Consider the following 18,079-nt stretch of genomic DNA (forward strand, 5'->3'; position numbering starts at 1 on the left):
AACCCCGAATAAAGTTCAGCTGTCCTAGTAGGATTTTCCTGACATTTACTCAGTTGCCTGCTACAGTAAAAGCCCTGGTTCGCAGAGAGCTTACAAAGCATCAAAGAGATCTTATTGTTGAAAGGCATCGGTCAGGAGAAGGGTACAAAACAATTCCCACAGCATTGCATACACCATGGAAGACAGACATCAAAAACTGGAGAAATATGGGACAACAGTGATGTTGCAAATGACTGGACGTCCCCCCCAAAACTGATGAAAAATTAAGACGAAAACTTGACAGGGAGGCTGCCAAGAGACCTACTACACCACAACCAAAGGAGCTGCAGGAATTTCTGGCAAGTACTGGTTGTGTACTACATGTGACAACAATCTCCCGTATTATTCTCCATATGTCTGGACTATGGGGTAGGGTTGCAAGACAGAAGCCTTTTCTTACGAAGAAAAACTTCCAGGCCCGGCTAAAATTTGCAAATCAATACATCAAGTCTCCCAAAAGCATGTGGGAAAATGTGTTATGGTCTGATGAGACCAAGGTTGAAATTTCTGGCCACAATTCCAATAGGTACGTTTGGCACAAAAGCACTCTGCATCACCAAAAGAACACCATCCCCACAATGAAGCATGGTGGTGGCAGTATCATGCTTTGCGGTTGCTTTTATTCAGCTGGAACTGGGGCTTTAGTCAAAGTGGAGGGAATGATGAACAGTTCCAAATATCAGTCACTTTTGGCCCAAAACCTTCAGGCATCTGCTAGAAAGCTGAAAATGAAGAGAAATTTCTCCTTTCAACACAACAATGACCCCAAGCATACATCCAAATCAACAAAAGAATGGCTTCACCAGTATAAAATTAAAGTTTTGGAATGGCTCAGCCAGAGCCCAGACCTAAATCCAATAGAAAATCTATGGGTTGACCTGAAAAGGGCTGTGCACAAGAGATGCCCTCACAACATGACAAATTTGGAGCGCTTTTGCAAGGAATTGTGGGCAAATACTGCCAAGTCTAGATGTGCCATGCCGATAGACTCCTACCCAAGAAAACTGAATGCTTTAATTAAATCAAAAGGTTCTTCAACAAAGTATTAGTTTAAGGGTGTGCACACTTATGCAACCAGCCTATTGTAAATTTTTTTTATATATATTTTTCCCCTAACAGATTTGATTGTTATTCAATTGAATTGTACATGTTATAGGTCACATTAAAAGTGGGAAAAGTTTTTGAATGATTTATTGTGGTAATATTTTTATATCACAAAAACCTGGCATTTTAACGGGTGTGTACACTTTTTATATCCACTGTAGATATATATACATATATATATATATACATATATATATATATATATATATATATATAGAGAGAGAGAGAGAGAGAGAAGTAACACAGCCAAGGCCAAAGCAGAAGAAAAAATAAATACCACAAAATTTTGTCCAAGGAATAAGGAATTAAAAAACTACAATGAATTAGCCTTTCGTACAGATTTATCCACATACTTCATCAGAAATAAAAGACCAGACCACAGACAACACAAATATTTAAAGACACTACTATCCAATAAGATTCCAACCAAATGCTGCATCACATCCTATAAAAATACTAATTATATCATCACTTCCTGTGAGAACCATTGCAATGCACATTTTATATTGAGGTTCTCATTAAAACCAGGAAGTGCATCAGAATGTAAACTAAGTTGCCACCTTAATTTGAGGACTGCCAACAATGCATTAGTGTCCCCAAAATTCTTTAATAGTGTCAAGCACAACAAGTTTGAAGCCTACAAAATTGTCACAAACTATGTGTATCCAAAGCATTATAACGATCTATATTTTAATCGCCAAGTAGTGTTCTCTTATTCTATCAGTTTCCTGGTAGTCTTTTTTTATGCAGAAAGCACAAGTTTCACAAAATCTCGAATAAACCACACGAGTTGTGATACAACTAAAATAACCCCTAAAACTAATTTTATAACCATTATATTTAAGACAAATTTCTCTACATGAACAAATATACTTGTAGAACAGTTCTGACACAAACACCTCAGTATTAACAGTAAATCTAGACTTTATGACTACCGAAACTTTTCTCAAATAAATGTTTAAAAGTCAGTTATTTTATAATTAAATAGAGGGACTCTACCTAAAACTGTCACTAAATTGCTGCTGCCCTCAATAATACATCAGTTTTTAGTCAACATCGATCCCAACATAAACATGCCTTAGCTTATTGGCAAAGGAAAACAACCATTTATCAGGATCAACAGTGTGGTCTTTGGGCACAAAACCATATTTTAAAAGGAAACAACTTAGTATAGCTGGACTGAACATTTTCATATAAATGCTTATTCACCATAGCTTCGAGGTAATTACGCTGCAAGAATACATTTTTCAGAAACCAACATTCATGCATGAACACGTTGTCATCACTTATTAATCTGGACAACCTGGTCAATTAGCCTTTGACAATGTTTACCTTCATGAAATACGGATCTTGACTACTAAAATCAAGGAAACTGTTCGCGTACGTTTTCTTCCTAAAGATAGACCGCTACGTGCTGCTGTTTTTAATTCCTCATTTTAAAAATGTTTTTCTCCCCTACCGTTTGAATGCCGCACTTCATAACAGTGATGCTGACATCGGAATTCCCACATTCAATTGTTTCTAATGTTCTCCGTTTCTTCCTCTCCGTTACTGGTAACCATGTTGAACTCTACATTAGTCTCGCAGAGCTGCAGAGAGTAAACGGCCGCTGGAAGGTCCTAGTAATACCGCCCTTCATATTTTTTTTATTTCTGCCACTGCTACTCAATGAACCGCCCATGATCCACCCACTTTGACTCGTTTCGCCCAGGAAACAGCTCCAACTAATTATTTATGCAGCGGATCATTTTGGCACCCAATACAACACTAATGCAGAGCTTCTCTCGGAACTCTTCTACTCCGAGTAGTTGCTTGACGCATCTATTTATGTGAAGGATTACTCAGTTTTGCCTGACTGCTGCTGAGCTAGTGTTATCCAAACTGAAAGGTCTACGCATCCGCTGTCCATATTATTTGTTGCTTCTGTTTGTGTCTGAGTGTGCGAGTGTATGCGTGCATGAGAGTTCGAGTGAGATCAGTGGAGCAGTTAGTGGTTTTGCTGATTACAGAGTGTGAAAGTGATGTATGAATTACAAAAAGAAAAGTATGTGCGTATGTGTTTGAGTCTTTATGTTTCTGTCTGCGTGTGTAAGCATGTTTGCATGAGTGAACTTTAAGTGTGTTTCTGAGTGTATGTATGCCTGAATGAGAGCATGTTTGTGTATCTTTGCTTGGGAGGAGTGAGCATCTCTGCTTGGGAGGAGTGGCAGCGATCATTCTAATGCAAACCTCTGTTAACTGCTGCCGTATCTGCTTCAGAATGATCGCTGCCTCAGCGTGACAGCGATCATTCTGAGGCAGATACGGCAGCAGTTAACTGCGGGTTGCATTCCTCGGAACTTCTTAGCTCAAAATATGTGACCAAGCCTGAAAAAAAACGGGACTATCCGTTGCCAACTCGTAAAGCAAGAAACCTAGATAAAACCTTTAATAATGGGGCTAAAACTAAGGTGGTGTTGTAAACTGGTTGATAGAATAACGGGACAGGAGTTTGCATGTATTTCGGAAGAATATCAAACCTGAAGCTAAACTTTATGCCGTATTTACTGACTTCCTCACTCATATTTCTGCAAAAATCACGTTTTTTTTGTTCTTGACTGCATCTTTTTGCTGTTCGCAACCGCTGCAAATGGATTGCATGTCTGCTGTCTTGTGCTGTTGACACTGCGTGTGATGGGTAAATTCTTTAGTCTGCAGAATCTCCAGATTTTTGCCAAAATGCTCTATTCTTTATAAACATTCCATCTTTCTGACCACTGACTGGTAAGATCTGAACACTGAAATCACTAGATAATGACATGCATTGGATTTGTGGACTTTAGTCCATTTGGTTTGGCCTTGTCCTGATTTTCTTGCACTAAGGGGTTACATTTAACTATCATCAATCTGAATCTGGCCTTATCTGTATAATATAGCTGCTCTGATTGTAAGTTCCAGATACTTTTTTCTTTACCTATATAAGTTGTAGTACTATGAAACAAAATGTAATAAAAAATATACATTATGTTTTGTAATATCGATAAAACCTACTTAGTAAGTGTGAGATTTTCCCCTAGCTACCCTTCTTGCCTATAAAACAGGATTGAGTGCAAGCAGTTTGAGTGTAAGTAGTTGCCTGCTTGATGCTGTTGATTATTCTCAGAGTGAATACCTAGCTAGGACTATCCAAGGATATTAGACAGACAGTAACTGCTTTTTCCTTGTGTTGCCCGCCCAACAATTCAAGTGTTGAACTTAGTCCGTTTGTGTCCCTGTTAACCATGTGGCAATTTTTTTTGGCACGGTGGGTTCTGGAGAGGCTACATGCTGGAGAAAAAGAAAGGAAAGGAAAACTCATTAGGGCCCATACTGGATGAAGTGATTGCCTCTGACATAAGAGGGCTTTAACAGACTTGGAAGGGATCAGTAATAGGAAGTTTAATAGAGTCTGTTTTATTAGGATTACAGGAGGTTACTAGGATAATGGCCCTGGAGCCCTTACAAGCCTAGCCAAGAGTTTATCCCCAAAATGACCTCAGTCAGCCCTGGTCACCCCTGTCAGTGAGGGACACAGGTGGAGCCTCTGGGAATAATTAGTGGCTTCCCATCCATTCAACAAGGTTCCACTTTAAGAGGGTCAGCAAGGTGCTTTGTTTGATGTGTATGGGAAGTCTATTCTAGAGACTGGGCAGCCTCTGGGAGAGGAACCTGTCTCTCCAGCAGGTTTCGTTAATGTCACATATTGGGTTTAGGCCTTTTGAGTGGGTAGTGCATGAGTTATTAGACTTATGGATATGGAGCATCTCTAGTATGGCAGGGTCCGAGATTGTCCATGTAGGCAAGACACAGATCATCCCAGAGAAATCAATACAATATCCTGAGTAGAGTGATATTGATTTGAGGATGTCTACATAAGACAGGTGTTGCAGGCCATGGATTCTCTTTGTGAGGTATTTCAGTGCCCTTTCCAGTTGGTGCAGATGTTTGGAGAGGTATATCCCAAACGGGGCATTATACTCAATTATTGATCTAATAAAGGAGTATAGAGAGATAATAACCTTTTTTTCTGGATGCAATCCCTTTACTTATGATATGAACCAAGTAAAAGGCCTTTTTGACCACTGCCTCTACATGATGGTCGAATGCGAGGTTATCAACCAGAGTGCCCAGGTCTCTCACCACAGGTTGTTTGCATAGGGGGTTACCGTTGATGTGGTAATCAGTAGGGATCTTCTTTTTGCTAAATGACCTGATACATTTTTTTGCATTTAGCTTGAGGTCATGACTTTGGCACCAGTCATTAGTTGCTGTGAGACCCTATTGCAGTATGTTAACATTTGAGGGGTCAATGACAGCACCCAACTTACAGTCATCGGCAAACGTGGTCAACCACAGGCCTTTTGTCTTTTCCCGTATCTCTGAGAAATAGATGCCAAACAGTAGGGGTCCCAGGAGATATTCCTGGTGAACTCCACTAGTGACAAGTCTGCTATCAGAGGTGAAGGTGCCTATTTTGACTTTGTGGGTCCTATCGGTGAACCAGTTGGCCACCCACCTGATGAGATTGGGATTTATGCCTAGTTATGGTAGTTTTTCAATGATGCCCAAGTGGAGGATTGTGTCAAAGGCCTTGGCCAAGTCAAGGTAAGCTGTATGTACTTACTTTCCCTCATCTAGGGCCTTGGTGATAGTATCACAAGAAGTCAACCAGGTTCAGCAGGCAAGATCTGCCCTTGACGAATCCAAACTGGGAGGGTTCAAGTGCTTGGAGACTGCTTATCTCATTGTTTATGAGATCCATAATAATACGCTCCATAGCTTTACAGATCAGACTTGTCAAGCTAATGGGGTGATAGTTTCCCGCTAGTGGCACCACCTTTGTGCTAGAGGATGACGATGGTGGTTCTCTACTCTTCTGGCATGAAGCCAGTACTTAGGCTGTAGTTGAATAGGGTGTTCAATGGCAAAGCCAGTTCTTGCTGAAGATGGTTCAGAATACATCCTAGGATACTACTATCTAGGCCCTGTGGAAGCTGTGTTCTTTACTTTGGGTAAGGCCTGTAACACTTGACCTACGGAGATGTGAGGTGTGGGACAAGTATCGGGGATGCCAAAAGGGCCTTTAGGGGGGGACAGGGGCTGTCGTAAAAAGATGGATCATTGTATATCATTGTCATTGTAAATGTTGAAACATCCAGCTTGAATGACAGGATTTTGTCAAGCTATCTGTAAACCAGGAGCAATTTTTGTTTTCCCTGAGAGGTCCTCTAATATATAATGGACTGAATTATTCCCTCCAGTCGAAGGTTACACAGCTTTTACCAGCCTCTAGGCTATACATTCCAAGGGCTTTTATTCTTTACCCTCCTACCATTAAGGAATTTTTTTTAAGAACACACCGAACAAAAAGATAGAAGAATCACAAAATGCACTTAAGGGAGTGGGTAGCGGCAGTGTATTGAAGGGAAAGGAGCATGGACGTGGAAAGTGGTTACACATACAGAGGAGATGACAGAGATGGGTAACATGTACCAGTCAAGCAGCACAGGCATGTGAGCTATCTTTTACTCCATGAGCAGAGAAAAGAATATTTTTCTTATTGATTGTGTGGTGATTGATATACTGTAAAAAATTGTTTTGGATTAAAAGTTAAGAATTTTACTGTTTACTTTTAGTTAATGCCCAACGGAGTGGATTATAAGCATCTTTTTGTGTAAATTTATCAAATATTAGGTATAGTTTTGAAAAAGATAGCAGAAAATCAAAAAGATAAATTACAGACTACAAAAAAAAAAGGTTTGTATATAATGCCTGAGTGATACAGAGTACTGACTGTGCAAAGAGATTTTGTACACCTACTTGTCCACTGTGTATGTTTTGCGGTGGAAGGGGATCCATAATAGTAACATGGAAGGTTATTAAATTAGTGGAGTTTGTTTATGAATGTTATACTGTATATACAGAGAGCAAGGAGGGATGTGCATGTCTAAGGCATTGCCAGAGGCAGATCATGTGTGGGGAAAACTAGATCAAACCTACCTGCTCAGATTGCTGACACATTCTGAAGTGCCTAGGACAGGAAGTCACAGCAAGAGGGTGGGATTCAACAGATGCAGATTGGAATGGATCAGATAGTTTCAAGGACTAGGTCAGATTTTTGCACTTGTTATGAAATGTGAGTTCTCATGTGTATAATATTGTAGTACTTCTGACATACTGATTTTTTTTTAATTGAAAATTTGCTACCCAGTGGGAACAACAGAAGTTACAGAGGTAAAACCAAACGGCATTGTTTCAGTGGATGGCAAAGCTGATGTTATGGTCAGAGATTTTATGGTCTGGGGTTTAAATTTGATGTCCACCACGGAACTAAAAAAAAAAAATGATGTATGTTGAATTTCATGTGTGTGTGAGAGACATAGAGACTCCGGAAGGACTGGAATAGGGTGCCATATACTTTCACAATGAGTGGCTCCTACGAAGTGATACAAGAGAAATGCACACATGTTGGTTGTTCAGCTGCACTGGCAGTACCTTGATTTGCTGCTTTCTTTCTGGTACCTTTTTAGAGGATTTCAGCATTTATTTTAGTAACAGGCCCCTAAAGAGACTGTTTTATGCAATTTCCAGTCTTTTTTCAATTCTCTGCTAAAAATAGCTCCTAAATTACCTGTTCTTATACAGTTTCTCAGTTATACTTTATTTCCCCCACTGTTCCACCCCATGTGTATCACCAAGTCTGAAGTAATTTTAATCCTTGAACCTTACAGAAAGGGGACCTGTCATTATAGTGGACAAGCATAAGTGTGACTTAAAGGAACCTAGAACTGGGAACGGCTTAGTGTCTAATTGGGAAGACATGTAGTGACACTTCATACGTGTCTCACACATGCCTCCATTGCATTTGACATCAAAGGCATCTGCTTGAATTTGATCCTCAATTGCAACTCCTCTCCCTTGTCTCCTCTTGAAGGTTGCTGGCTACAGTAAAACACACACGCTTCACCATCATTCCCAAATAGAGACATGTGCAGTACATGGCTTACATAATGCAAACAGTGAAGTCTGATAGAGGAATAAGAGAGGATGATGTGCTCATCCAATCAAGAGTCAAACTATAATGTGGCCAGAGGAGATGTCTCATTAGTGAGAAACTTAGAGCTCAAGCACAAAGCATTGTTCCAGGTGCTCATTAAATATTGTAGTGAAGCACTGTTTCACTGTTCTCTTCAAACTGTGGTGGTTCCTCTTTCCATTCTCTGACTACCTCAAGATTGCAGTCATAACCAGTTGGGACAGGGAGATAGGGGCCAATCAGACGACTTCTATAGAAGTAACAAATCTGAATGCAGATTCAAGTCCATGACTTCAGGGAAACCTACTGATCCAGCTTGTAGGGATGCTGGGAAACTGAAATAACAAAGTCTGTTTTATTTTTTGCATTACTAAATGTGTTGGTGGTGTCTAATTTCATTTAGTGAGGGAAGGGGAAAAAAATGATAAAGCTGACTTCAGCAAGTAACTGCTGTACTGACATTTTCAAGGACATGCAAGTGTGTGAGTGCGTGTGTGTGTGCACACGCACGAGTGTGAGTGAGACAGAGAGTAGCGGAGCCTTTTAGCTCATTAATTAGGGACAAAGGGAAAAATACCAGAGAACAAAGCTCTCAAATTAGTGACAGATTGTAAATGGTACTACATACTTGAATTTGCTGGAACATCATCATTTGAAGTAACAAACCTATTCTGAAGTCTTTACAAAAACGTCTGTCATCATTTAGTGTCTGCAAACCTATTTTAAATATTTCTATTGCCATAGAAATGTGCTGGAATACAGGCTTTGAGTGAAGTCATTTTCTAAAGCCATGAAGTCTGAAACTGAAAATGTAAGTTATTGTTTAATGTTGGCAGTCCTACCTCACTACGCGAGTAATGTCTGTGGGGCAACCCTAAAAAATATATATATATTTTCAGAAATGTCGGGGATAATTGAACAGTTTCTGTCTGGGAAGGGACAATAGTGGGGGGGGGGGGTCTTAGGATTATAGGAGATTACTAGCTTATTGGTCCAGAGGCCCTTATAAGCCAAGCCACAAGTTGAGCCCAAGCACAAGTTGAGCCCATGTTTAGACAAGTCAGCAACCAATGCCCCTGTCCAGCAGGGACATGGCTGGAATCCCATGTGTATATTTTCTGTTTCCCTTTCAGTTATCCAGGTTGCACTTAAAAGGGGTAAAGAGGTACTCTGCTTGACATGCAGATGGAGTCTATTCCATAGATGGGTGAGTCTCTGGAATACAAATCTGTCCCGCTAACAAGTCCTGTTGATTTCACAGACCAGGTAGAGGCCACACATGTGGGTTACTCGAGCGGAGCTTGACTTGGAGAGATGCAGCAGGTCCATCAAGGTGGGGTATGTGATTGCCTTGTATGCCAGACAGAGTAGAGGGATAGGGCTTTTAGCCTGTGTATGTAGATGTTTGAGGCCCTGGATTCTCCTGGTGAGGAACCTCTGTGGTCTCTCCAGATACTGCATGCGCTTGGCAAGGTACATGCCAAAAGGGCCGTTGTACTCAATAATGGGCCTTATACTGGACGATTACAGGGATGTTGTGACCTCCTTTTATGCTGGATGAGATACCCTTACTTATGAGGTGGGGCGTGTGAAGGATTTCCATACAATGGAATCAACATGGTGGTCAAAAGTCAGGTTGCTGTCAACCTTGGTCTCCAAATCCCTCCAGACTGACTGCGTGCTTAAGACATTATTAATGTGATAATTTGTGGGGACATCACTCTCCCCAAAGGAGATGATGATGCATTTTTTTGGTATTCAGCTTGAGGCTATATTTCCGGCACCAGTCATTTCTCTGAGTGATCCCCTCTTACAGGATGTCCACAGCACTAGAGGAATTGATGACAGCACCCAGATTGCAGTAATCTGCAAACTTGGTCAGCCATAGCCCACTGGTTTTGGTCTGCCCCTCAAAAAGTATATCCCAAATAACAGAGTTCTATCAGTAAGCCAGTTTGCTATCCATCTGGTAACATACAGATTGATGCCTAGCTGAGAGAGTTTATCTATTATGCCCAAGTGGGGAATAGTGTCAAAAGCTTTGGCCATGTCAAGATAGGTGGTGTGCACCGTCTTCCCCTGGTCCATGGCTTTGATGACCATCCCAAAGAAGATGACCAAATCCAGCAGACATGACCTCCCCTTGACGAAGGCAGACTGTGTGGGATCAACTGTTTGGAGGTTGCCAATGTCCTTGTTAATGAAGTCCATGATGATCTGTTCCATGGCCTTGCAGATCAGGCTATTTAGGCTGATGGGTCTATAATTTCCCAGGTCGGTGGACTTTCCACCTTTGTGTAAAGGGCTGACATTGGCTGTCCTCCACTCAGCTGGGATGAACCTGGTACTCAGGCTTCGGTTGAATAGGGAGCCTAATGGTGCTGCAAGTTCCTGCTCAAGTTCACGTAGGATGCAACCTGGGATGTTATCGGGTCCCATGGAGGCAGTATTTTTTTTTTTTACTTTGAGAATGTAGTGATAACCTGTTCCTTAGATATAAGGGGAAGAGGGCAGCTACTGGGGATGTCCTGATTTACTGATGGGGGGACAGAGGGGTGAAGGTTTCGCTGAATCCATCACCCAGCAAGTTTGCTATATCTACGGCCTTTGTATATGTAGTGTCCTTGATCACCAGTTCTGGAACATATCTGGGTGCTTCCTTTGAGTTTGCGGGCATATGTGAAGGCCTTATGACCGTCTCTAGTGGATGTGGTCAATTTGGACTCAATGTTTGCTTTAGAGGATTTCACTAGTGCACTTATTTGTTCAGGCTAAGGAGACATTGGTTCCAATGGGGCATCTGATCCTTCTTGGTCTTGAACAGCAATTTTTTCCTTTTGTTATAGAGTTTATTTATTTCAGATGTCCACCAGACAGGTTTACTCTTCCTTGCGGAGGACAATTTAGTCCGGTCGGGTATTCCTGATTCCATGCATCTATATAAATGCTTGTATAGTGCTTTGGTGTAGTTTTGGATGCTGGTGGCAGTTCCTACAGAGAGGGAGGGGACTATGAAGCTATTTACATCATCCCTCAGGAAGCTGTAATTACCTTTGGAGAAGTTTTTTATGATAGATCCTAGCTAGAGTGGAGTTGGGAGGGATGGTGACTTCGAAAGTGACCGATTTATGGTCAGATCTTACCAGGGAGAATGGTACTACAGGCATGCTGCAGTGATTACTCATGTTGGTCAATACCAACTCGAAGATATTATCACCTCTTGTGAGGGTATCAACTACCTGTTCCAAGGCATTTGCATTCACAAAAATCGAGGAATGTCTGGGCATTTGTATTCTGGCATGAGTAGTTCTTCCAATCTGTGTTTGAGAAGTTAAAGTCACCCAGGATCAGGGTAAAGGGTAGAATCTTGACAGATTAAGACATGTCCAAATAGGCAGATTCGGCATCTTGAGACAGATTTGGGGGATGGTAGCTAGCTATGATGTGAATAGGGGTCTTGTCAATGGTTAACTGTACCTGGAGCGTCTCCTGTGCATCATACTGTTTGACCAGCCAGAAGGTGTGTATGTCTTCAATGTATATTGAAACTCCACCTCCTCTGGATTTACTGCCCACTGTTTGGGGTCTGAATGTATGACAGGATGAGTAATAAGGTAAGGCTGGGGTGCTCTCCATAGCTTTGAACAAGGTTTCTGTGACTGGATAGATGTCAGCATTTTCCAGGGTGAAGAATGCTTGTAACAAGTGTAGTTTCATGTTTAGACTCCTATCATTTAGCAGCATGACCTTTAATTTGTGTTTTGTTGAAATTTTTATGTTGGTAGTTTTAACCTCATCACTTTTCCTAAAAAAGGCACTATGGGGGAGGAAAGAGCCTTTGCCAGAAGCCTGAAGCCCAGGTGAGACAGATGCATCCTGTCTCTGGCAAAGCATTGTGGTCTATCAATCATATCTTCCCAGGCTGTCAGGTACTGGATCCCCTTGGAATGACACCAGAAACTAAGCCATTTGTTAGTCAATCATTTTCTGTTTGTATTGAGGCATCATTGTAGGTGACGTCAGAATGCTTCTTTAGGCTACGGGCATACCTGCCTGGGACACACAATCAGCGAGCTCAATCATGTCTCTTTTCATATAGTCCAAAGAGCTATGTCTCAAGTCATTCATGCCAACATGGACTATGACAGACTCATAACACTAACTGTTGAGAGATTCTGACACCTGACAGACAACTAAACGTGACTTTCTCCTTATCCATCCTGGTGAGAGGCATATCTGTGTCTCACAATGGTGTCTCCTATGACTGATATGTTGGGTTTATGGTGAAGTCTTAGTGGCTTTGAGACACATTTGTGTGGACTATGTGTGGTATGTGGTGAGGAGGGCTGTGGAGATCACATGTTTTTGCCTCGGCGGTCTCCTTTGTTTGGGTATGTTTATGTGAAGGACCTCTGCATATGTGGGTGTGTGTTGTGTAGGTGGTGCTTGAGGTGTAGTGATTGTATTGACAACCTTTTCAGTGCTAGATATACTGGCTTGAGGGGTCGAGAGCATGGACTCTAGCTTCCTAATGTAATTGCATCTCTGACAAATTGTGCTCCGAGGTGATAGTAGTAGATGGTTGTCTGTGTACATGAGGCAGTTGCTGCAATGTCTCAGGATGCCCGTATAAGAAACTGTAGGAAATCCATATTTGTCTGAATTGTCGGGAGAAAGGCCAAGGTGAGCTAAGGGGTGGGCCTGTGCCTGTGCCTTTGCATCTTTGCAAGTGATTCTGTATGCCCAGAAATATTTTTCCACGTTGACTATGCACTCCACAGATGTTTTGTTTTGATTTGGTGAGTCAATACATAAATCATACCAACAGTCAGTAAATATATATATATATTTTATGTATTTGTGAGTATAATAAATACATATATATGAAATTTACACGCACACAACCTCCCAGCACATCTACCAAATTTTTGGCACGGTTCTTGTGCTGCCATTCAGCTGTATTAGTTTCTGTCATACATACCTCTCTCTCTTTGCGTGCAGATGTTTTTCTCTACACATGATACAAGTTTAACTTATCTCACTGATAACCTTACCACAAGTTGTATGTTATTTTCTCTTTCTAGATTTTCTGTTGAGTTTTTTAATGACCTCATTGCTGCCAAATTACTCAACGACACCTTGTATAGTGCTTGGCTTATAAGCACTTGTAGATGTTGTCACATCTGCCTTTATTCGTAATCAGATAATGTTTTAAGTACATGTGAAAAAATGTTTTAGTTACTACTATTTTTATGTTTTAGTTATGCTCCTTTACATTTGTTTTGTGTATAATTTTGTATAAATCTTGTACATTATTAGTTCTCCTCTGTTTATGCTACTGCAAAGAGGGATGTCAAGACCAGAGCAGAGTTTGCTTGGAAGATAAAAAGTACTTGTCCACACCCGGTCATAAAAACCACACCAAAGGAAGGGGGGGGTGGAGGTATGGAAGGACGGAGTACTGCAACGCTGATTCAAATGAGGATCATTGTACCGTTGTGTACATAAATGTACCATTATAATAGAAGTTTGACTGATTATTGTTGTATTCTAAGCAATATGGGTAGACTACCATGATTCAGAACTAGGAGGTAGAAGGGCAAGGGTCCCAAAGTCACTGGTGAATTATTCTAACACAGCTTGTTGTAGACCTGGAAAAAGAATTATTTATGTTTTAGCAATTTCAGAAAGTTTGCAGAGACGGCAAAGTTGCTGCTCCTAAACTACATCTGTACTCCAACCCTTTCCAAAAAATCCATAGTTGAAGCCAAGGCACTGGTAGAGTGTGCCTTAAACCTGCCTGTAATATTTTGTTTGTGGTGAGATAAAGTGATAGCCTTAGCCAACCATTTGTGAAATAGTCTGTTTTCACGCAAATTGTCCCTCCTTATTACCTTCACAAGCAATGAGCATCTGAGCAGGAGTTCCAAAAAATTGGTCGTTTCAAAATGGTACCGGCTATCCACAGTAAGAAGTATCCTTTCTCCTTTGTTTTTATGAATCTCAAAAGAAAATCCATATATGGATAGTTTGCTTAAACTCGTATACCACTTCACTAATAAAAGGCGGCTTAGTTCTCAGAGACCCTATCACTGTGGAAAAAAGAGATAGGGTTGACCCATCCTAGCTGCTTGTATCGCTGATATTTTTCTTGCAGGGGTCAGAACAATCAGCAACAGTGACTTCCATATTATGAACCTAAGACAGCTAGCTTGTGTAACAAAATTATGATCTTAAGGAGGAGCAACCAGTTTTCTGGAATTTTTCATAACTGTATCCCCTTCAAATGCATATTGCTATGAGAATACAGTAAACAAGAGAGATCCATAGACAGACTTGCTGAAATGACTGGCAAATTAACCTTGATGGAGAAGTAAGACAAGCCGTAGGATACCAACTCACTCAAATACTGTACGAGTGAAGGTTGTTTTGCTAGCATGAAGTAGAAAAATTTTTCAATAGCTTAAGTATGGTTTCTGATTAGCAGGCTCTATTGCCTACATTAGTACCTGATGCACATCCTCAGAAAACAGGTGCTTAAAAGGTATTAGGATCCTATCATTCAGTCAGACTTGTATAGTTGATTGTGGTTTGGGATGCATTAATCAGCCCTGTACTTGTATGAGCAAATCCATTCTGTATGGAAGCTTGTGGTAATTGCCTCTGCCCAATTCCAAAAGAAGGGAGAGACACTGTTGCCTGGCCCAGAAGAGCATCACCACAAGGAGCTGTGGGGAATTCTTCCTCAATCTTTACAAGGACAGCACATGCCATAGGTTCACAGATGTATAGCAAGGTAATGGCCACTGTCGCCGTGCAACCCAAATGTATCTCACAAATTTTATTTATATACGGAGGTCATTTACTGTCTGCCTCTATCTTTCGGAGAAACAGAGGGCAGCCCATGGCTGAACTTCTGATTAGGCATCCATCGGTCCAAGTGTCACTTAAATGGGGATAGGGAGGAACTCTGTTTCAAACGTATGGAGAGCATGTTCCAGACAATGGCAATTCTCTATTAAATGTATATGTCTCTCCAATGTGTCCTACTTATCAGTGGAAAGGGTGAAAAAGCATACAGGAACATTCCTGTACAAAGAAAAATAAAGGCATTTGGCTTGCAGGCCTTCTTGAATGGAGTTGCAGAACAGAATTTTCCCAGTTAATTGCCTAGAGGAGTCAGAAGGTCTACCTGAAGAAAGTCCCACAGATGGAGCTAATCTTGGGAGAACTCCTGATCGGTTTTCCATTCATTTGTTTGTGTCTTTTGGCTTTTCCCGGTTAGGGGTCGCCACAGCGGAACTCCGGTCCGCTAATGATTGGCAGTAGAGTTTTACGTGCTGGCTTGCCAGGCCTAACGCACAACCTTCAACGAAGGAATGCCCATTCACGCATGTCGCCACACAGAAGACACTAACTGAGAATCGAACGGGCAACATCTAACTGAGGCGACAACGCTACTGCAGCACCACCACCGCAGTCAAGGTCTGCATTTGATATGCTAGCTTATCTACCACACAGTCGGCTCCGATACAAAGCAGGATGCCTCTTGAGTAAGATTGTGCTGTAAAGCGATATCCCACGCTAACTTTGCTGGTCTACAAATGGGCTAACATCAGATTGCCCCCTTATTTATGTAACCCATCAATGTGGTATTATCAGTAACTAATTGAACAGTGCCTGGGAGCAATGAAGGAATCAGACTGGAGAGTCTTTACAATAGCTAGTGTCTCTTTTATGCTTTTTTTCCGGTCTTTCCTGTGCCAGAGACCTAGCACTTTAAACTTCCCCAGACACAGCTGAGGTCTGAGGTGTCTGCTGTGACTAACTGCTGTGAAGCACAAGGAGAAATTTGGGTGACCTGGACTCAGTGATATTTGATGTGTCCACCAAGGGATTTCTCTTTTCACAAATCCCAGAAAAAGAATTTGAAAAGACAATGGATGCTTTTGCTAGGACACAGTCTTCAGATAACATTCTATCATTGTCATGTCGAGTATGAGAGTTATGGATGCCATGAGAACCAGAACCCTGTGGTATACCCCAAGTCTGACTGGAAAAACATGGAATATATAACTATAGACTTATTTTGTCCTTTGGAAGGAAACCCCTTTGAGCAAAATGGGTCATACAAGCACCCCAGAAATGCAGTCTTGTGAGAAGGACTAAAAAAGGGAATTTTGAAATGTTCTCTACAAGGTCTCAGCCTGTCTAGGATGTCTTGTCCCAAATGAGAGATTCATGACATTTCAAATGGAAGTAGTAAAACAGATTTTGATAGCAGTGTAAAACCACCAAATTGTAAATCACTCAGGACTGGAAGGGATTTTGTTATACGTTGTTATTGTGTTAGAGTAATAGCAGCTACAGAAACAGAATGATACACTCAGGAGTGAAAATCCATAGAAAATGTACTACTGTTTTGTGTTTCCAGAACATATGCATTAGTTAATAGCAGCTAGTATTTTTTAAGTTTTGTGTGTGTGTCTGTATGGGTGTGTGTGCAAATTTACATGGATCTACCTGATAAGACCGACAAGCGAAAACACCAACAACGAGATCAGAGACACCACAAAACCGAAAGTTCACATGCCCAACAAAGCACAATCCCGACAGTCAACAAAACAAAACAAATTCGCTGTTCCGAAAAACACACACACAACACAAGTACGCCAAAAACCTTACAAACCTACACTAAACTTTACATACACAACTATCTAAGCACTAATCTTAACCCTAACCCTAAGGTCTGTCACTATCGCACACTTACCTTACCCGCATCCTAACCCTAAAGTCCGTCACTATCGCACACTTACCTTACCCGCACCCTAAAGTCAGTCACTATTGCACACTTAAGAGTCGCACTCGTTTCACATGTTGGTGTTTTCAGCGTCAGTATTTCAAACTGTCGAGTATTTCCATTGTCAGTCTTCCGGTGTCGGTGATCTCGTTGTCGGTGATTTCGCTTGTCAGTCTTATCAGGTAGATCCAGTTACATACACATGTTATATGTGTGACTGTTTGAAGTTAAATTCATTGCTGCTTGTACAGTTAGATTAAGAGATGCAAGTCATAAAAAACATTTAAATCTTCTTCTTCTTTCGGCTTTTCCCGGTTAGGGGTCGCCACAGCGGAACTCCGGTCCGCTAATGATTGGTAGTTGATTTTTACGTGCCAAGTTACCAGCCCTGACGCACAACCTTCAACGGTACTTTATTCACGCATGTCTCCACGCAGAAGACGCTCTACCTGAGAATCGAACCGGACAGCATCTTACTGTGAGGCGACAACGCTACCGCAGCACTACCACCGCATAAAAACATTTCAATAGCAGTGTAAAAACAAAAGAATACTCATTGAGGATGACAACATATTTTTTTTTCCGTATTTTTAATTAATGATATATACAGTCACAAAATGATACACTGATGAGTGAAAAGGCAACATGTACACATGCTTTACTTATTAGCAAGTATTGTTTCTTAAAAAAAAAAAAAAAAAGTTTATATGAAGCAATAGAAGTAATGCATCGTAGGGACTTGTGTATTAATTTAGACAGATAAACACACACACACACACACACACACACACACACACACACACACACGTGCCCTTTTTATGTGCAACTTACTTAGGTTTAGACTCACTGGTCCTCGACTTCAGGAAGACAGGAGTGATCAGTTATAAAAAAAAAAAAAAAATTATGCAACTAGATTTACTACAGGGGGTGCTACACATTTCAGGACTGAGACAATTGTTTTGCACTTCCTCTACCTATGCCCAATACTGCTCTCCAGCTAATGGCTTACTACATAAAAATGTTAGCAGTCATTTAATGGCTGGTGTTGCCATGGTATGGACGAGAAAAAATTCTCATGACAA

At 41.1% G+C, this 18,079-nt stretch overlaps 1 protein-coding gene across 4 annotated transcripts in view; it reads right to left on the minus strand.

Moving 5' to 3' along the window:
- Positions 1 to 18,079, minus strand: part of GALNT1 (polypeptide N-acetylgalactosaminyltransferase 1) — a 1,910,365-nt gene that overhangs the window by 1,583,072 nt on the left and 309,214 nt on the right. The window contains exon 1 of one of the 4 annotated variants that reach the window (XM_044065102.1): positions 2,603 to 2,855. The exons of 2 other annotated variants lie outside the window; for them this stretch is intronic. The gene's annotated coding sequence lies outside the window, so the exon portion shown is untranslated. One more of the 4 variants, XM_044065105.1, reaches the window with a different exon arrangement.

This window comes from Protopterus annectens, chromosome 3.part0, assembly GCF_019279795.1.
Source record: "Protopterus annectens isolate FY-2018-M chromosome 3.part0, PAN1.0, whole genome shotgun sequence".
Lineage (NCBI taxonomy): Eukaryota > Metazoa > Chordata > Ceratodontiformes > Protopteridae > Protopterus > Protopterus annectens.